Below are 22,038 nucleotides of genomic sequence, written 5' to 3'. Positions count from 1 at the left end.
CGGTATAAGTAACCAGAGTTAAATAGTTTGTTGAAAAAGAACAAGCTGTGATATTATCTCCTTCACAGTATACATTAGCATTATATTCTGATATTTGCCCTGATTGATACATTACCACCACGTATGTAAAGTTTAATGGAAAAACTGGGGGGACATCACAATAAGTATAACAAATATATATGAGCTAAACAGAGTACATTAATTGTCTTTCAGTACCCAAATTCTTGTTACCTAAATTCCTACTGTCTTACTTGCCTTTACATTCAGTAGCCCCATTCTCATGAACAGAATGGATTCAGATAATTTTTGAGATAGGATTACTTGGAGGAAACGTCAAATATATTTTTCCCTCAGAGAAATACACACTGAATATCTGAACCCAGGAACAGAGCAGATTTGGAAAAAAGAATGCCTATTTTTCACCATCCTTTAGAGACGTACCTTGGACATAAGCAGTCATTTCAGAATATAAGTTTTTAACACTGTCTAAGTTTATTGAAGGCATCAGCACACAGGTAATTTACTATATAACATTGAGGTGAGCTAAAGGATTTGGTGTAAAATGATAAGGAATGCAACTTCTTCCCATGGACAAATCTCTAATAACACACTAGAAGAATTCAGTTTAGCAAATGTAACTTGAGCACCAAGGGCCCCAAGTGTCTGTAATATAAACCAGCCTCTGTCTAATAAGGCAGCAGAGTCACACTCAATAAAAGGCGTTTCTGAAATTTAAGAATCTTGAAAAGTGTTACTATTCATTTTTATGGGCACTAGCAAAAGAGATTCTGCCAGAAAATGTTTCAATTCAGCGTGTGATTGGTGTTGGTTTTGGCTCCAGCCTTTGTAGGTCATCAGAAGTGTCTTTTATGGATGGTCCCTCTTTCTTTGTTCTGTTTTCAAATCTGTCTTTGGTTTGGGGTGAGTAATAAAGAATTGTATTAATTAGATTATAACAATCGCAGTCGAGACCATCAACTTTAAAAGCATCCCTTAGATGCCAATGAAACTTTAGGGGAAATTTTTTATTCATATTCCTGACCGTACATCTTGTATTTCTGACAATTTTTACACTTTCTGGTGCTTTGGTTTCACCAACAACAACCAGAACAGCAAAAGCATATGTGGTAAGGTTTTACTCGACTAAGAATGCAATAGGTAGAGATCATTTTGATCTGATGAAATTATGGAAATTTAATTTCCTAAAATAAGAAGTACATAGAAGCACTGCTGAGCCAGGGGCTATTTGAGTGAAAACAAAACGATGTTGTCTGTGACTTTGGAGTCAGATGGAGAGGAGTCTACAAGTCAGGTCTGTTGCTGTTTAAATGTGTGGGTAACATAGGAAGCCTTGTACCAGCTCTAAAAACGTTAAACAGATGCTGTTCTTGGGGAGGGCAAACTGATAGAAGTTGAGTGCTTCATCATATATGAATTCATGATTAATACACTGTGTTTTAGAACTAGCTCGAGCATCCCTCTTCTTTCTGAGCTACAGCTCAAAAACATTTCTGTTTCATTTCACTGAGGTAAATGGCTAGATTTTTTTTCCACGTAAAATTACTTCAAGTTTTTAAAATATGTCAGAAAATACCAATGGAGACATGTAAATACATGTAAGTACTATATTTTTATTTTTCTTGTAATTAAATTAGGCACCTGGCAAAGCATATTAATACTTTAGGTCATTAGAAGACTATTTATGCTACAAGGAAAAAAAAACAAAAAAACAAAAAATAAGGTAGACATCTTTGGCCATCCTAGTTTATTCAGCATCATAGAATGACTGAGGCTTTCCATATGTGTCAACTTTATTGAAAACAGAAGCCTTTTAAACCATGTGTATTTTTAAGGCATGTTCATCCATTTTTACAGGAAAAAAAACCTTACAAAATATATTGCCCATCCCTTTGCCCTGCAATAGAACCTAGAGACTTTAATTTTTGTGGTCAACAATCCAACATCACCACCATGAACCTTTAGTTCTGTTTAAGCCTATAATACAGAGGTCATCCTCAAGGTAGATTGGGCTACATAAGACTGTTTGCCTTTACACTCAATAGCCCCCAGACGCCTTGTTTGTGGGGTTACTGGTCTTATTTTATAGTTTTCCTGCTTCCTGCTTCACTTTTATTTCAGCAACTGCTATGTTTTGGCAGCTGATGGAAGCTGGAAGCCCATGTGACATACCAACGTTTTTTTTTCAGTGTTTATCTGAAATTCAGATTTAACTGGGAATCCTATAATTTACCTGCAACCTTACCACACCCCTTTTCAGGAAATCCTAAAGATAGGAACCATGCTTCCTCGATAAATCCCAAGGGAGATAGCAGGTCTCATAGGAACTTAGAGAATCCCACAGAAGATTCCTATACCCAGCACAGAAAAGGCATGGGGTTCTGTGTTCTTCAAGCTATGAACACCAGGAGGATTGATACCTCCACGCCTGAAGGGCTCATGAGAACAGGGCTAGATTTTTCTGAGAAACCTCCTGGGTTGAGCCGTGTTTGAATCGCAAGGCTTCTGTATTATTTAGCATTACGTAATAGTTAGACACAAGTAGTTGCAGCTTGAAAAAATAAAAGTTCATCTTAACTCACATAAATTCTGGAGGGATGATATCCTTGCCTAACAAAGTCATCAAAGACCTGGGCTTCCTCCCACCAGCCAGTCCACCATGCCTCATGCACTAATATGGCTGCTGGAGCTCTAAGCTTCACATACACATTCTAGAAAGCAGAATGGAAGACGATAAAGAAGAAGGATGCCATTCCTCCTAATCCTCAAAAGCTACTATCCAGAAGTAACCCTTTGCTTCTGCTCGTTGGCCAGAACTTAACCACACAGCCACATCCATTTGCAAGGGAGGCCAGGAAATGCAGTGTCTTTGATGGAAAGTTGTATGGGCATCTAGAGATTCTGTTACTAAAATTTGGGGCAAAATTTAAATACATCTCAGATTAAGGATTGTGTCTTAGAACTGGAGACCTTGAAAAGCCCTTGTAATAGTTATTCCCAGAAGTCTTTGCTCCTCCTGCCGTTGCCCAGGTTAAATGTCATTTTATACAAGTATACTTTTGAAAGAAATAATGGGATTTCTAATATTTTAAAATTCTATTTCATGCAGGAAAAAAAGTGAATTAGAGGTACATTAGTGGCCAGTTTTAAAACATGAAAATTTATGCTTAATGCAAAATAATGGAATGGGAAAAAGTAAAATATCTTGATTATTTGGAAGATTAAGACTAAATTGATGAAACTTTGGCAATTATGGGAAACTACATCAAGTTTTTCAAGATTTCCATGAAGTTTTGAAAATGATGCTTATGAGATCAAGCTTGAAATAGAAAAGAGAATCCAGAGAGAACATTGTGCAGTATGTACTGAAATGTCTGTATTTCATAAATGAATTACCTCTAAGGCAGTTAAGGAGGAAGATGGGATGTAAATAATATCCCTTTCTGCCTCCCCGTCTCCTTCATCCTCTTCCTTCCTTCTCCAGGTTGTATACATCCTCGACGAGAAGGCTTTTCAACTGCTGAAATACTTGTGAAATCAGATGTTCTGTCTTCTGAAGTTTGGGGTTTTCTTTTAATTTGCTTTCTATATATAACTCAATCCAAATGCTGGAGTAGGAGGTCTTATATCAAACTTTCATGATTTCCTGTCTTCCCTCAATATCGAGGTATGACTATCGTTAACATTTACAAAGATGTCTGTTTGACAAGGAAGTTGACCACCCAGAGTATGGCAGTCAGAAAATACTTAGAGAAGAACAATAGAATCACTGGAAACCAAATTTGAGTTAAATAAGGTGGACTGATGTAGCTAACATAGTCCGAGAGAAGACAGAATGTATAGACTCCATATTTATTTATATAAGTTTTGTAAATATACTCAATTTTTAAAAATGACCTAGACTTTATACATGGTATGTGCGTAGTAGGGGAAGTTTGTGATTTAATATTTGAATATCTACTATGAAAATGGCTATTGGACATTAGCCCCGTAAGCACTCTAGAAGTCCCTTGTTAAAGCTGAAAACCTGAGTCTCAGCCAGGTTTAGACATGACCAAAGACGAACGAGGATGCATTGTGAAAACATGAAAGGTCTTCTGTTCATCTTAGTTTCAGTGCCTTACATTTTAAGAACAAAGCAAACTGTGGCTCAGATGTTCCCAAGTAGGAGCTCTCCATGAGAGGAAAAAAGGAATCTCCCTGCTCGTCTTTGGAATTTATCTCTGCCATGCACAGCACACCTGTGCACCGTAAGATTTGTTACAGCCCATTGGAGCACTGGGGAGTTGTGGGGCTACTAAATCATTTGTCAGGATAATGAGTAATAGCTGATTAATTACTACCTAGTTAATTAATCCAGGATTAATTAGGAGCTCTACATTTTTGTTATTTTTATTTTCCATTTATAGTTGTGAGTGATAACTTGGGTTTTAGGTTTTCACCCCTCTTTCTGCAAATAGAACCTGATGGTTTGAACAGATATCTTTCTTCATTTTTTACATTATTATCCTGAACAGTTTTAATCAAGTTTAACATTATTTGAAAAAAATAAATATATACAATGCAATTGAAGTTATTTAAATTGCATAGGCTCTGTGGCTAATTCTAACTGTATCTTTTAAAGCTAAGTTGATGGTATTCGGAGGCAGAGACCAGAATGTTTCTCATTGGTGTGTGTGTGTGTGTGTGTGTGTGTGTGAGTTTCTCTTGACTTCAGAGTCCAGTAGGTGAATGCATGACCTTATTCTCTCGTTTGTCGGCTTTCTCCTAGTGAGCCTAAGAAGTTGCCTGGATGGTTATGAAGCCATTGACTGAGGCCTGACATGGGCTGCTGCCCCCGTTGAGCCGGCCGCCCACTGCTTAACAGGTACCATCCTAGCAGAGACTCCTGGTGACAGGTGTGTGGCCAGGCCATGCTTCCTCATAAGGTCCTGCGTGAACAGTGCTCTTTTCTCCATGCCGCTTATCACAGAGGCATCACTAAACAGGGCAGATTCCATGGCCCGAGCTGGATGGATTAAAGGTTCCATTTAAAGAGGACTGATGGACACTCACCCTCAAAGAGCTCTCCTTGGAAAGATGACAAAGGGATTATGTTTCAGGGTTTGAAGCCCTACAGGGATGTCTTTCATCCCTCCCAAGCATTCCTCTCTGTTACGTTCAGCGATTCCTGACCGTTGAGAGGAAACCATTACACTGGATAAGAGCAAAGAGCCCTGAGGCCCTCCTTCTGTTCCATCCTGACTTTCCTGATGGGACCTTCCTGAAAGTCTCTGTCACTATCTCATTTGCTGTGACATTCTCCTTAGGAAGCTGCATTGAGGAGAAGAAAGGGGTTATGTCACGGCCCATCTAGGAAACAACAAACCCATCCACAAACAACTAGATTGAACCCTGCGCCTAGTATGATACCTGCTGTAACTTGACACCCAGTGAGCATGGTTCCCCGTCCAAAGATAGAGTAAGAGAGGGCACAGAACCATGTTCTACAGTAAAAAACATAATGCAAGGTGGATTGAAATGAATAAGCTTAACTGTATTGCCAAAAATATACAGAATGTTTAAGCTTCAGTGTTTGATAATGATATATAATGGTTAATTTGACTATTTGTCCACATAGTATGGCCAAACATTGCCATTTCTATAGTTAGGTTAAGGGAGGTGCTTAATTTAATGACACTCACTATTCATAGAAGTCATTCATTAGCTTCTGAACTCTGAGATGTTGGAGAACTAACACAAATAGAAAGACAAGCTCAAGAGCTGATGAAAGTTGAGTCTAAGGAAAATAGCCAATTGAGTCTAAAAAGATAATATTTATTTAGGTTTTTTTTACTTTTGATATGTTCTTATAATATAGTTGGGGATATGGTATATAAAATGCATGAACACACAATTGGTAACAATGCACAGTTGTTTTGCAGCACCAGAATGTGTAGTTTGCCAGCTGTGAGTAACAGCAAAACGATGCAGTAGTGATGTAAAGGAGTAAATTCATTTATTTTTTTCTCACACAACAAGAACTCGGGATGTAGGTAGCCCAGGACTGCTTTGCAGATCAATCACTTGAGGACTTAGACTCTGGGAATTTTTTTGCTCTGAATTGGGAATTCCTGCATGATGGCTCTTGCAGCTCCAAGCTTAGGTCTAAGGTGTTGGTGGGAAGAAATGGAAAAAATTAAGAGCAAAAGCATGCACTTGCAAGTCTGCCTTCTTTTTCCCATGGCTACCCCTAGTTGCAAGGGAATCTAGGATGGTGAATATTTTCACTGAGTACACTGTCATCCTCAACAGTATGTTCTGATACTAAGGAAGAAGGAGAGGGTGGATGTTGGGGAGGCGAGCAGTGTGATGGGGAGAGCTATAGGAATGCAGTAGCAGCAGAGGAGGTCCTTCCTAAGCCACAAAGACTCCCCTATGATGCTAGAACTTAAAAGGGGGCTTTGCAATATTCACATAACTTCTGGACGCAGAGAGATTTTTTTAATGGCAGGTGTTATAGGGACAAGCATGTTAGACAGGAATTCACTTTATACCCAAGACCAACTTGGTAACAAAGAATATATCAATGAACTCCCGCCCTCCTTAAGGGGGGCTCTCTGCCTTCAGAAGTTTTGTGAAAAATGAAGGATTTAGTTATTATTGGGAGAAAGCTGTAACTAGAATGGAGGGCGCATCAAGGGAATCACGGGGAAATTATTAAAGGACTTGAAAGACAGGCAGGGGTATGGGGCTTCATGTAAGAAGAAACGAAGCAAGTGCTGTGTAAAGCTTTCTGTGAGTGGATGGGGTGGAGCAACAACATATAGACTAAGGAAAAAAGCATTGGCTGTTTAGATAAATAGAGGAAGGAATACACCAAAAGAGTATTACAAAGAATCTTGCATGTTGCTTTATATTAATAGGTATGCAGCAAACTTGTGCTAACAGAAGCTAAAGGAAATAGAACCATCAAAGATAGCCACACATTCTGAGTCTTCTAGCAACATAGCAGAATTGTGGTGTGACCGGCAAGAAAGTTGGAAAGAAGAAACAATAGGGGAAAGCATGGTTCAGTTTGATAGATAATCAATGTGCTCAAGTTGATAAAAAAATAATCAAGCAGGCTATTGGCACCGAGGATATAAGAGGAGAACACAGATGAGGGATGATATCTGCAGATATTTAGATGGGATTTAATATCAAGAGGTTGCAATGGAAGAAGAAGGGATTTATTTTCCAAAAGGATGAATATAGAGAACACCAAACGAGAACCTTGGATAAGCTCAGAACTAAGGAATAGGTTGCTGAAAACGAAAGACAGCGAGGGGGTAGGGCATGATATAGGATCGGCAATGGTGTGATATGATCACTTGGTGCCAGGAGAGAGCAAAGGTGCAGGAGTGAATGCCAGCAGAGTTCAATGTAGACGAGAGGTCCGGAGTGACAGGCAATAACAGGCACCTAGATTTCAGCAAAGGAGGCAATTCCTAACTCCAGGAACTCACAGTCGGTAGATAAGAGAGAGAAATCATATTGCAGGTGTTTGAAGAGGGGAGGTGTGGATAGAGAGGCAATAGGCACAGAACAAAAATGCAGAAAACATGCATCACAGCTTGAAGAAACAGTGAGGTGTTGCTCTTTTGTGTTTTGCTTTTCCCTTAAAGGGGGGTGATCTGAGCAGACGTGAAGACAGAGAACAAGGCCTACATACAGAAACTGGGTAGACTTCTAGAGAAATAGAGTTTCTCTCTGTTTTCTAATCACGTGGCAGAGGGTGATATACACATATACGAACCTAGAGCCAGCCCTATGGAATGTTCTGTTCTTATGGCATTATTTGTTAAAAAGGAAGATGAAGTTTTTTCCTAAAGACAGGAAATTATAATTTTTGCAGAAATATGTTTTTGCTTAAAAAAAAGGACCCTTCTCCTGGGAACTTGCATGGTGTTCCCCATGCACAGAACTTAACATTCTTCACCAGTAATACCTGCATGAGCTAAAAAAAAATGGCACCATTTAAAAATGTATGCAATTTGTGAGTGTATACTTAAAGTAGCCAGAACTCATTCAATGAATGCAGGGGCCCTATTTTTTCACAATAGCATGCATAAGTGTTGCAATGCAATTAGTTTTGCTACTGACAGGAGCAATTCTTAATAGACACTGTCAAATGCTGTGGAGTTAGGTTAGGAATGGGCAGGATTTGAGGATGTTCTGGAGCATCATCCTGTCCAGCAGGGTGTATTTCTGTGAAACGTTCCTCCATTTAGAGGACAAAGCAAGTACTTCATCATTTTCAGAAACTTTATGAAGAGGGCAAATGTACAAAAGATGAGCTAAGCCCATGTTTTAAAATATTTTTAGCTCTTAAGTATCATGCTTCAACAACACTAGGTAAATGGAAAAGAATCACCGAATCACTTATTTGTTTTATTTAGTTGAGGCCAAATCACATTTTTGGCTTGTTTTTGTTACATAGCATCCTTCATGTTGACTTTGCAAATACTGTATTTATTTCACAGATCTGTAACACATAAAGTTTACTGTCAACCTGCTTCAAACCCGAGTGGTAATATAATAAGTATACAAGTCTAGAGTACAAAATTTAAAAACCCATGAATTTAACTCAAATGAAAACAAATAAAAGCTGAAGGTGATCCAAAATTTAGCAGAAAAAGAATCAGGTCCCTGAAGACACACTTGCTTTAGTTTTTGCTTCACCACTAAAGGAATATAAAACTTAGGATTTCATTTATTTTCTGGGTCCTCAGTCTTTTCATGTATAAAATAATAAGCTTGAGAATATGATCCACAACATCACTTTTACTTTTATAGTTTTCATTATAAAATTATATGGTGCTGTGAAAGTAAAGCCATCATTTGATGAATGCTGTCTTCACTAAGCTTTAGAGACAGAAGAAAATGATATTGATAAGACTGATCAAAATGTCAGCTGGAAGGTGTGTGGCCTGGGTCTTCATAAAATGTAGTAATACAGGTAAACAGCTAAGAACACCGTTCCTTGGTTACCTCTTATAATCAGCGCACAACTGACTGGACACAGAACATTTGAGAATCTAAATCACTGCTCCTTTTCCAACAGCCTTCATAAGTTGTTATAATTGGACCTTTAAATTGTTTTGATTTGGTCACAATCTTAACAATTCAAACTAGGTATGCATATACCTAAATATTTAATTCATCCACATTTCTTATTTGTCGACCGTCTCTTCTGTCCCAAAAGCTTGTGTTATTTGATAGTAGAAACTTAGAAAAGGGACTTGTCCAGTAGCAAGGCAAGTTGTTGTAAATCTAGAAAAAGGAAAGTTACCCAGTGAGCATGGTGACAGACATGGGGAGACAAATATCCTCTTTTTGCTTCTTGAGAGGCTTACTTCACATTTGCTCCTTCAAAGAGACATAAAGTTTGGTAGGCACCTCCTTTAAGTTACCTTCCTGCCATCTGCGTCTCAGCAGCAGCTGTCAGCTGGATCCTCCTGGTGTGGAATTTCTCTTTAGTGATCTCAGGAGTTATTCTTATCCTTAGGACTGTAAAATAGTAGGTTAGCACAGTAAACTGGACATAATTGCTAGTGAGCATATTTGTGCTTGTCTGCACACTGCTTATGTACGGCAAACACAGTGTGATTCTCCTGTTCACGTTTGAGAATTTACTTTTATTGAGGAGTTTACAAAGGTCTTGGCAAGGTTTGAGTTGGGGACTGTTCTGCTTGTGCAGCATCATACACTGAGCTGCGTGAGGGCTGGTTTGCTCACTGTTGTATTTCAGTTCTTAATCCAGTGCCCAGCACAGAGCAGGCCTTTGGTAAATATCTGTGGAAGGAAAAGGTGTGTGAGGGGAGGAACACCACCATCCTCTTTTATCTCTCTAGCCCTCTGTGCTGTCAAACCCTTTTCTGGGATCTATATTGGTCCAAGTCCCATCAGGATCATTGTATGTGTCTCTTTGTTATTTCAGGCCAATATAATCATTTCTGAGAAGTATCAGTCTCCACTGCTGTTCAGACCCTGAAGTTCAGACGTTTCCCTCATTGCATTTCTGTAGCTATGTTATGTTCCCTTTAGCATTTGTACAGACATACGCAATGCAGAACTTAAGGAGGCCTTCTATGTGTGTGTGCAAAATTATGGATTCTGGCTACTTGCTGCCACGAGGGGATAGTTTCTTCTCTCTATGCCCTGCTGGAAGATGGAAGAAGAGGTCTAGATTAGGAAGATGGAGGGTTTATAGAGCACCTGTCTTTTCAGATTAGAGGAAACAGCTTGTAGATTGAATGTATTTTCCCATCATTCCAAGAAATATGTTGCAGGGTATTCGTGGTGTCATCCCGTTGCAAGTCTGTCCTCTCTTGCTGCCTCCAGGTCTTCCTGTCTCTCCTACTGGATGGGTTTTATGAGCAGCAGCAAGAGAAAACCTTAGTTGTTATATGTGAAGAAAAAGTTTAGGGAATGGATTCACAGTGCTCTGATGATGCGTGTTTTGCATTCTTAGGGGATATTAGAGCTTTTAACATCAAAACATACTAAAGAATGGAGGCAAAGACCTTGCCAGAAGATATATATGTCTGTATGCTTTTGAACACGACAAGTTTTTTACCATGGAGAGAAAAAAATAGATTCATTTCTTAAACAGTATAATAAGTGCCATGTGGTTAGTTTCCTTCATAGCGTTCAGATCTCCAATAACGTTGGACAGCTAGTTTATTGGAAAACATCAGTTTAATGTGACCCAGACATTTGACCCTAAGGGATGACCTCTGCACCTTTATGAAGAATATGCATTTCTATGGGACTGGGAGACTAATAATAATAACAGTAACCATAATAAGGCTTAGAATGTCTTAGGAGAGTTGCCCTTTGGCCAAGGAATTGCTTTCTCTTGTATTAGGAACTGACATGAAATTTAGGGCTAATTGCAAATGCTCAAAACCACATCTCCCTAAATGAAAGGCTGATTGAAAGGACAAATTAGGTTACCTTTTAAAGTAGCGGCTAAAGCTGGTTGATCAGAGCGATGTATGTAGACTGTGCAAACACAGAGGAGAGTGTATTGTATTTATTCTGACTGTACTTGTTGACCACCAAATGCGTATGCAGAAGTACTGCTAACTCCTTGAAAAGTCTGGGAAAGTAGCCAAAGAACATTCCTATCTTGGCACAGAAAGGTGATTGCTTGAGAAAACATGAGAAAAAGTCACCTCCATCACATGCCCATGGTCAGGGCTTTCAAGTGGAGTGACAAGTTGAAGAGGCCCATCCAGATGAGGAGGGACATGAATGGATGGACATTTGGGCAAGGTCATGAGGCTCCTCCCAATCTGGGAATCACCTAACTTAAATGCATCAGGGATAAAGTGCGGCAAGTGCCCGAGTACCCAGAATACCAAACTAGTCACTTTCTATTCCTTTCCTACACAATGTTTGCACATTAGGGCTTCTTTTGAGCCTATCCTGAAAATATAAATTCTAAATAAATGTATATTTATTTTCTAAAAATTCTAAAATGTCATTCTACAGCCTATTAAAATTTTGGAAGAGGGTTCTTTCTGTGCTAGTCCATGTAAAGACCCTTTCTTTTCCTAATCAATCTTGAATTTTGAGAGTGTCTGACATTAACTTTATGTGGAATGAAGGAAGTTTGTGCAAAAAAAAAAATCTATATATTTACTTTATTCCTATATATATATACACACACATACATATGATATATATGATACTCACACATGTATATATCATTGTTCTCATTATATGCACCTCCTGCTGTTTATCATACATGTATATGTGTGTTATCATGGTAGCAATTTTAATATAGAAGGAATCCACAGTCCTAAACTATCTCGGCTAAGTATATCCTAAGAATGCCACTCTTGTAGGAAACAGAAGAAGAAAACAGTTATAGGAGTCAAGCAGAGTCAAGGATTAGGGGCATGACTCACTTCTTGTCTGTATGATCCCATTTTAACTTCCATGAGCTTCAATTTCTTCCTCTGGACAACTGAAAAAGAGATTATACATGGAGGCTTTGAGATTTAGCAAAGTTCAATAAATGAATGCTCATTTACTTTATTCCTATCTGTCTATCAATCATCTATGTATGTATGTATGGATGTATGTATGTATCTATCATGTATCAATTTATTTATGTATCTATGTATGTATGTATCTATCTATGGCATTTCTGAAGATGCAGTATGTGGTTAAGACATACCCTCAGTAACAGAGGCACAGTCATGTATTAATGTCAGCAGGAAAGTTATTCATGGATTCAGCAGTTATTTAGTGAGTGTTAACTTTGTGCAAAGTTCATTGCAGAGGTTACTAAAATATTATCCACGATTATTAAAGAATTATAGTGCAAATTTCCTAAATTTATGCATCCAGAAAGCAGTCCAGATTTTGTCATTGTTTTCCTTGGTTTTTCTTTACATAAATATATTTTCTTTGTTAAGGAGTAATTGGCAAAACTAACCTGAGTGGTGGCAAGCATAAGAGTTATGTAAAAGATGGTATCACACTGTTTTTATAGGAAAATGCATGCCCCAAACCCAGCCTTAAACATGAATGAAATCGCTGTGGTTTCAGAAATGATTTTTCTCAATCAATACGACCTTTGTTTGTCTTGTGGTGGTGTTATGTTTCACATTTGTTGAGCAGCGCATCATGTTTTTCCTCATGTGCCTGATACCCCTGCTGTTTGTAAAGGTATCCAGGAGAGCAACATAACCTTAAGAGTTTCTGTCTCTAGAGGGGCTCAAGGTTTCTGCTAAATTAATTTCTTCAAGGCTGATTTGGAGAGGTTGGGGATGCTCTTTTAATCTTTATGCCCTGAACTCGGAGTTAAGGCCTTCCGAACAGCTTCTTTGTGACACGAGGGAATATACCTTTTATTCCTCATTGGAGTAAGCAGCTAATGGGGAAAAAGGGGTCAGAGACCCGAGGAGGCTTGTTACAGGCGCTGGAAGGCAGAGGTCCACTGCGTCTGCTTCACAAGCTGCTGCCACATTTCCAACAGGGCTCGTCAATGCAGAGTCTAATCAGAGCTGTTTGCCTCTTAGGAATGCCCCCTAGGCTTACAAAACCCTGGTATTGAAGGGACATGACATTCCCCAGGTAGCTTAGAATTCAAGCCAGTTTGATCCATGAGATCATTGTGCGTTCTTTAATGGAGTCTGTGAGGTATAACACGGGGGAAAGAGATGATAAAAATCAGAGCTGGCCTTCCTCAAGTGTAGAGTGCATGACTACTTTCAAAAAAAAAAAAATGTCCTGGTCTGATATTTCTTTTGGTTGAATGTGTTGTGTTCCAGAAAGGACCGTGGAGGGATAAAATATTAATTCATTGTCATGCAGTCATTTTCTCCTATTAGCAGAAAAGCATTCTAAGGAAATGTGAAACCATTGTTCTCATTATATGCTCCTCCCTCTATACCAGCGGTTGGCAAACTATAGCCTCTGGGCCAAATATATTGGACGACAGCTACAGCCGCTCACGGGCAGCAGTCTATGGCTGCATTTGTAGTACAACGGCAGACTTGAGTTGTTAGAAAGAGATTCTTTCGCCCACAGAGCCTAAAATATTTATTATCTGGTTCTTTACAGAAAAGTTTGCAAAGAAGTCTGGGAATCTCTGGTCACACTGTGATATGCCTTTTCTAAATTTTTTCTTGTGAAACATAACATACACACACAATATGCAGAAGCATAATGATACCATTTCTGCTTAATGTGTATCGGATTATGCAGGATCTCAATTTCTTTTTGAATTTGTCTTAATATTTTGCAAGGAATGTGTATAATTTAAATTTTTAAATTTTTGGCATAATGTAGTTATCTTCCCCAGTTTGTTTCTAGCATCAATTGTATGTGCTTCATTTCTTTGTTTCTTGCTAGGTCAGCTTTCCAGATGGTTATCAATCTTACCTTTCCTTTAAGAGATTCAGTATTTAGCTCTCTTCTACTCTTTTATTTCTTTGTTTTCTATTTTATTAGTTTGTGCTGTCTTTATTATTACCATCCTCATACATTTTTGAGTAATTTCCTTGAGTTTATTCTATTTCTTTAACTGCTTGGTTTGAGTTCTTAGCACAAGAATCTTTAACAATTTTTTTCCTAATATATTCATTTTAGACTTAAAATTTCTGTCTCGTTGTCTTTGATATTATCAATTTGACTAGTCATGTGATATGACTTTCTTGTTAATTATCCTGCTTGAGATTGGCTGATCTTTCTGCTTATGAAAATTTATCTCTTATCAAATCTTGAAAGTTCTCAACTATTTTCTTTTAATATTGCCTCTTCGGCATTTAAAACAGATCTCCTTGTATTCCATTTAAATATATTTTGGACCTTGTCATTTAATCAGTTAAATCTAAAACTTCTTTTTAATTTTTCTACTTCTTCACCTCTCTGTTGTCCATTCTGCATTATTTCTACACATCTATATTATAATTCACCTCAGCTATCTTAATCTGCTTGTAATTCTTCCATTGGTTTTTAAAATTTCAACTGTCTTTTTTTTTTTTTTTCCCCCATTTAAAAAATTCTGCTTGGCAGTCTCTCAAAAATCTGCCTGGCCATTTTTATGGTATCATATTCCTTACTCATGTTGTTAATTTCTTTTATTTTTATTTTTTAGATATTTAATATATATTTATTTTGTATTTTACATTGACAATTTTAGTGTCTGCTATCTTTTGGGGTTGTATCCTACTGTTTGATTCTAATGAGTATCACACATGGTGGATGAAAATCATACATTTATGATATTTTGATTGTACTTTTTTTTTCATTTGGATCTATCTCTGTGGAATTTCTATGAGGCTGGCATTGAGGGTACTTTACCTGGGAGAATTTGTGTTTACTGCTGATGCCTTGGATCATTTCAGAACCAAGACTTCTTTCAACAAAATTTCTCCTTGGTGCTTCTCTGGACACTCAGAGAGTTTTTTGGCTATTCCTGCTTGGGGTCAGCTTAGTTTTCATACACGAAATCTCAGGGGAGATTTTTTTTTGGTGGTTTGTTTATTTGTTTGGTTTTTTGTTTGTTTGTTTTTCTTGTTATTATTGTTATTGAACTTCATGCAGAGCCCAGAGGGCAATGATGCGATAGATCAGGAAGAGGCAGCAGAAAGGAGGTGGGTGAGCTGTGATGGTAACTATCCTGTACAGAACTCAGTGCACTTCTCCTGCAAGGTGAAAGACAGATGTGTAAGAGAGTTGTGCTAAAGACCAAAAAGTCTGCCCTCTCAAACACACACACACATACACACACACACGCACACACACACTTTTATAATTACCTGGCATGTGTGAGCCCAGCAAATGTTGCCGAATCCATGCATGAGCAATTCAATCAATTCACCCAAAATGGATGCGCTACTGTGTCCTGAATAAATGGCTCATGGTGAAATTGTTCTCGGGCTTCTCCATAAGTGTTCCAGTATTTGGAAAGGACAAAATAGTGTGTGAGCAGTTTACTGGGTGGGGTACTTTTCATAAAGGTGGCTTTGGACCTTCCAATTGAGAAATCTGTTTATCAGCTATACCTGGTTGGTGTGAAGGATCAGACATGGAGACTGCAGGAAAAGCTTGTGCTCGTTCTAGAGACATGATTTAGAGTATCACCTAATATCAGACTGCTTGAAATGTTGATAATGTCAGTCTGGCACACATTCAACATCTTCTACCCCGACAATTTTTCTCTAATCAAATTGGGTTTGTAGAATAAAGAGGGTAACTTTGCTTGTCTGTACAAAAGCAAGTTTTTTTAGAGGTGAGTCTTGGGAAGTTGAAACTTACCATCCTCCAGCTTAGAAAGGCATCACATACTTTTTTTGGCTGGCACACTTCAAGCCAGGATATGGATGGACATACGAAATTTTACAAAATGGCCTATATGCCTGGGAGATTTTTTTCTCCTATGAAGCACTAAAGTCAAGTTACAGAATTAATGAATTTGGTCCTTGGAAGTTTGCTAAATTGCAAGTGCAAACGTGGATGGACAAATGTCTGTTTCCATCTTCTCTTTGTGGTTTTGGTAAAAGCTAACTTAGGGACCACAGACTAATCTGACAATAGTTTTTTGTGTGTTTCTGTCTCTGCTCGTCCTGAAGTAACACTGATTAGTTGACTGATACACTAAGCAAGGCTGGGAACTAATTCCCTTTATACTTGACTTTAGTGTTCTCTGAGTTGATACCTAAGAATCAGTACTTTTAACAAGTTCCCCAAGTGCCTCTTATCATCAGGCAAGTCATGAAAACACTAATTTAGGGAATTCACTCTCCATTAACCACACGTTCCATTTACAAAATTACCTAAGTGCTTGTGGAAATAATTTTATTCCCATTAAGCACCAAAGTCAAGATACAAGACAAATATATTTGGCCCTTGGAAATTTGCAAAATTCTCATATAAAATAAGTTCGTAAATAATCTTCTCATTTGTGTGTATAATGTTGAAACTTTTAATTTGTTTTTCATTGATTCCCAGTCATTTGTTCTTAAGCTCTTACCCACATGGGACAAGAAAAGCACTTTAGTAATTAGAATTTTGTTGTCCTTTAAAGTGTGTTATTTATTGGTTTAACAATCTTTGTATACTTGCTGTGTCCAAGACACAGATATCGTGGGTACACGGGGGAGGAAGTGATAGCTCAGGTCCAGAGCTGTAGCTTCTTTGGCTCATTGTGACCTGAGTCACTTACTGGGTGAGTCACTTGGGGCAACCTGTATAAGCTCTTGGAGTATCATTTCCCTCTTGTGTAAAATGAAGGAAATGAGTCCTCTGATCATAATATGGTGACATTAAAGTAAGACAATTTACATATAATGCTTTCATGGTGTTAAGTATTCAAGAAACGATTCTATCTCTTAGTATAATGGTGAGTATTGGTATAATTTTTATGTTGATGATTATTACTATTATCATTAGAAGACGTGGCAGTTGTCTATGAAGAAAACAGATGAGGAGTCATATATAAAAAAATAAATAAAGTTTAAGAACATATTAAATGAAAGTTTTGCAAAATGTATTAGGGTAGGCAGCAGAGGGACAAATTTATAACATTGGGACCCTTTAAATATCTTATTTCTTCCCAGTAGAAAGATTTTGTTCTAACTCAGTTTTGATGTGTGTCAAATCTTAACAGCAATCAAATAATTTAGTAAACTTTGTTTGGTCAATTTATTTAACTAACTTTTTATTTAAAAGACAGATAAAAAGTTAATGACATAATAACATGGAAAATGAAAAGGTCTATTGATAGAATGGTTATATATGTAAAATTCTTATCTAAAAATGCATGAGAAAATACCACAATCCTAATTTTGTGTGTACCAGATAATGTAGCATTGAAGTGACTAAACTGATTTAAAAAAGTCAAAGGTAAATGAACGACAAAAGTAGTTTGTATATGCACACATATAAAAAGCAAATATGGGGCCAGCCCGGTGGCACAAATAGTTAAGTGCGTGCGCTCTGCTGCGGCAGCCCGGGGTTCGCCGGTTTGGATCCCGGGCGCGCACCGATGCACTGCTTGGCAAGCCAGGCTGTGGCGGCATCCCATATAAAGTGGAGGAAGATGGGCACGGATGTTAGCCTGGGGCCAGTCTTCCTCAGCAAAAAAAGAGGAGGATTGGCAGACGTTATTAGCACAGGGCTGATCTTCCTCACAAAAAAATAAAATAAAATAAAATAAAATAATAAAAGTCAAACACACACATCATTACATTTTCTTTGACAAAAATTGGAATATTTAATTGAACTCAAAGACATTTGTACAAGGAAGTTCACTGTCTAACTTTTCACTTTTTTGTAGGGAAAAATGCAGGAAAAACTCAAATATCTGTTAATAGACAAATAGTAAAATTGAGATATATCTATAGTATGTGATACAATAATATAACGTTTGAAAGGAATTCACTCTATATGTGGCAAGATATCAAAAGCATTATGTAAAGAGATAAAAAGCAAGTTGTAGGAGAATATATATATATATATTCTCTACCATTTAGGTACATTGCAGATGCATATAATTGTGTTGTTTATAAAGATAGTTGTTTAAGAGAACTTTACTTAAAAAAAGAGACTGGTTATACATTAAATTATTCATGGTGGTAACAACTGTAAAAAAGGTAGTGGAACATGGGATGTTGTTGCCATGGATGACTTCATCTTTATGTGAAATGTTTTATGCTCTTTTTAAGAGTCTAAAACAAAAGTGACTGTGCTTTTGTTAATTCTGGGTGACCTATACAGGGACATTTGTTTTAATATGTTTTATACTTCTGTGTTTCCTTTTATTAGAAGCCTTCAATAAATTAAAAGTAGACTCCCAGAAGATGATGTTATTTAGAGGAAGACACCATTGTGTTACGAGAGGAAATATATGTTTTCTCGTTCCCATGCTGTGTAAATATAATCAAATCACAGCTAATTAAATCCTATAGGTGATTTTTTTTTTCTTTAAAGGAATCGAACCATCAGAAATTTCATAGCTTATCGGTTACCAGCATGAAGTACTGAGATCCATTCTTGACTCTGGCAGCTTCCAGCAGCTGCAGGCAGCCTGTCGGCATCTGTTCAATGTACTTTGTACATTATGGCGCACCATGATTTGGGTGCAATTAGAAAATAATGGAGCATCTGGGAATAAAACTTTCCATCACTGTTTATAATTAATATTCACTTGGGGTTTTCACAGAGAAGTAGGCAGTGTTATTCTAATACAAAATATCTCTTTCCCCAAATTATTTAGAGCAAGTAGGCCTTGCATATTAAGAAAGGAGAAGCGGGACTTTAACAAAACTAGTATAATGAGAAATTTAAGCAGAAAAAGTACTTTATAGTTAGCTTTGTTTTGAGATACTGCAAATTGTCATATGGTTGCATTGTGTCCAGGATAATTCTTTGGTTTTCTTAGATCTCTTTTTATTAGGTAAAATTATCATTGTCAATACATAAAGTATGAAATAAACTATATTTCCCTGGTCACTTAAAACTTTTATTCAATTGTAGTTGATATTTAATGTACAAGGCTATTTCATTTCTTGGGTTCCTCCTCCTGAATCTCCATCCTGAATGATTTAACCAGATGTTCACTTACTCAGCTCCTCTCTGCTGAGTTCTGATGCCCAACTCCACCCCCAGTTACCATGGACCACATACTCCTATCATTAGCTACGAGCAAAGCACACTGATGCTTGGTCACACATACATGCCTACTGTATACACACCTGCATGCTTGTGGGCACTTGCTCAACCATTAGCTGTTTGAGGGCAGGAGTCATGTTGAATTAGTTATTCTAGACACAGTACTTAGGACAGTAACTAACCCATGATAGATAATCAGTGTGCCATGTGAAATGATTGGACAACACTTTGTTTTATACAGAGCTCAAAAGTGGAAATGGAAATCATCACACAAGACAAGTTCAAATAGGCTGACTCAAGACATGAAGACATGAGTGAATTTGGGTCTAGGAGCTACAAAGGCTAGTAAAAAGCATGTTTTAAAATTTTTAAAATTTTATTGTGAAAAATTTTGAACAAATAACAAAAGTTAAGAACATAGTATAATAGCATAGTAAACTTCCCATCACTCAGCTTCAAAACGTATCCACTCATGGCTAGTCTTGTTTCATCTATACCCCTCCCCCACCCTTTTGGATTATTTTGAAGCCAACTCCACACTCACATTATTTCTTCCATGGAAGTTTCAGTGTTTATCTCTAGAATGTAGGAATCCTTTATAAAGAGTCGGGTAAATGTGTGACTTTGGAGAGCAAGCTAGGGCCTTTGAGCCTGTTTTGTGAAGGACACAGCTTGGCGTGATTAACAGACAATGGATCTGGCCCAGACAAAGCGTGCCTTGAGTGAAAACATTAATCAGACAACAGCAGTATGTTGCATTAATTAGAGGAACAGAGAACATTGCCTACTCTGCATTCCCTTTGAAAGCTCATCTCTTCCATGAGACACCTTTCTTAATGACTCCAGCCTTAGCTTACTGCCATAGCCTCTTTATCAAGACAGTATTTCCCACACAGCACAATTAACTTAGACAAAACTTTGTTTTATCATTTTCTGTTTGTGGCAAGCAGAGGTCTTGAGTAGATCGGAAAGGGTAAGAGATAAGGTAGCCAAGTGTTTGTCCAGGACGGTCTCAGGTTTTGCCCTTTGTTCCAGAGCAATGCCTGAGAATAAACCCTTTCTGCTCAAAAAACGTCCGGACTTGAATCATCTAGTATATGGTAACCCTAGATACAACTATCTTAAACTAGGTTGGAGACTGACAGTGATGGAGGGCCATTGTCCCAGTTCGAAATGCATAGGCCAGTCACCATGAGGCGACCGGATTTGCCAAGAAGCCATTGGTCAAAATTAACTATTTCAGGAGCTCAGGTGAATGGACAGACGAGTCCACAGATATTTTCAGTTTCAGATCCTCTGATTCCAGTGTTGAAGACACATGATCTCTTCCCTTCGTTTGTGCATCCTGCTCAGGGAGGCAGAAAGAAGCTATCACTACATCCTGGGGACCTCAGTGAGTCTTCCACGGGGGCCAAGATTGCTGATTTCAATGGAGGGATGGCTGGGTCTTTCTGGAATTCTTTCAGTTTTAGCACATTGGTGCTCACGTGAGCAGAACTTATTTTACAAAGGAAATGGTAATCTTGAGAGCAGAGAGCTTTAGAGACTGGTGCTGGTTTCATGAGTGTATGCATATATAGGTTTCTACACATGCAAACTCATCAAGTTGTGTACGTTAAATGTGTGCAGTTTTTTGTATAGCAGTTACACTTCAATAAAGCTGTTAGACAACAACAGCAGCAAAAAAGAGAAGTAACAACAGCAAAAGAAGCCAAAAAGGAGTAGTGTTTCATAATGGAATACTCAGCTATACAGTTACATTTATGTACAATATTGTAGGGGCAGAGACAAGAAGGAAAGACTGGAGATGTTGGTCATTGTTAGAAATGATAAAGGCAAAAAGTAGGATAGCATGTCTGGTAATGAAACCATGAATTGGAAAAATGTTATAGAGGTAGAATTGGTAGGCACTGTTGGTAAATTTCCTTCAAGGGACAAGAAAAATTGCAAAGGACAAGATGAACCAGGTCTGTCAAACCGTAATGATGGAGAAGGTAAGAAAAAGGAAACATATGGGGAGGAAGATTTTCCTGTGACCTTTAGCAACACGTGGTCAATATTGAAGGAGATTTTCAGTGAAGATTGCTTTGGATAGACTAGAACAAATAATGCCCCAAAGAAACAAGACTAAAGTGGGTTAATCAGAGAGGGACTTTTTTTTCCTCATGTAACAAATGGACCAGCTTTAACAAAATTTTGAAGCCTATCTAAATTGTAATTGCTTGTTTAATTGTTTTCAGCAGCTCTTTTAAGAGTGTGGTAATTTCATGGAGAGACAATTTGAACTAAAGCGGAAAGAGCTTTTCTTTTTCTATTCCTTCATCTACTGCTGCCTAACTTTAAGAGACAGGTATTTAATAGAAGCTCAATGAACATTTCTAGAAGAAAGGCTCACTTAACCTTACCAGGGACTCATAATTGTTAAGTATTTTCATTTTCTTCTGGTACCCATCATGGTGAGTTAAGGGTTTATCACAGCATTTTATGATTTAGTGCAGAAGATCATATATTTATATATTCAGATCTATATATTGTGTATATATATATTCAGATATGTATAGTTCATGTATATACATAGATACATATATATAATTTTAGATATACACAAACTCATACAAAGGGTCTAAGGATGTACATTCCAGGAACATGCATAGAAAGAAAAAGTACCAGCCTCCTAAGTATGGGTGCTGAAAAGAGGAAAACATATTTTAATGTGGAACTTTATCTTGTGAATTTTTTAACCAGAAGCCAAATATTTTCTGCCACTATCTCTCTACCAACACTCATGCAAAAAAATAAAATAATGAAAATAAAGTTCTACTTATATGGGAAATATAGTGAAAATCCTCTGTAACCTAATAAAGC

The 22,038-nt window shown here is 37.6% G+C and overlaps 1 long non-coding RNA gene across 1 annotated transcript in view; it reads left to right on the top strand.

Annotated features, from left to right (window-relative positions):
- Positions 1 to 14,027, top strand: part of LOC147912026 (uncharacterized) — a 98,642-nt gene extending 84,615 nt beyond the window's left edge. Inside the window, exon 4 of the long non-coding RNA XR_015550387.1 lies at positions 4,790 to 14,027. This is a non-coding gene — a long non-coding RNA (uncharacterized LOC147912026). The remainder of the gene's footprint in view (positions 1 to 4,789) is intronic.
- The last annotated feature ends 8,011 nt before the right edge of the window (positions 14,028 to 22,038 follow it).

The sequence above is a fragment of the Ceratotherium simum genome, chromosome X, assembly GCF_057802395.1.
Source record: "Ceratotherium simum simum isolate JZ-2026a chromosome X, ASM5780239v1, whole genome shotgun sequence".
Taxonomy (NCBI): domain Eukaryota; kingdom Metazoa; phylum Chordata; class Mammalia; order Perissodactyla; family Rhinocerotidae; genus Ceratotherium; species Ceratotherium simum.
The sequence above is the reverse complement of the archived record's forward strand: the minus strand, read 5'-3'. Positions and strand labels throughout refer to the sequence as shown.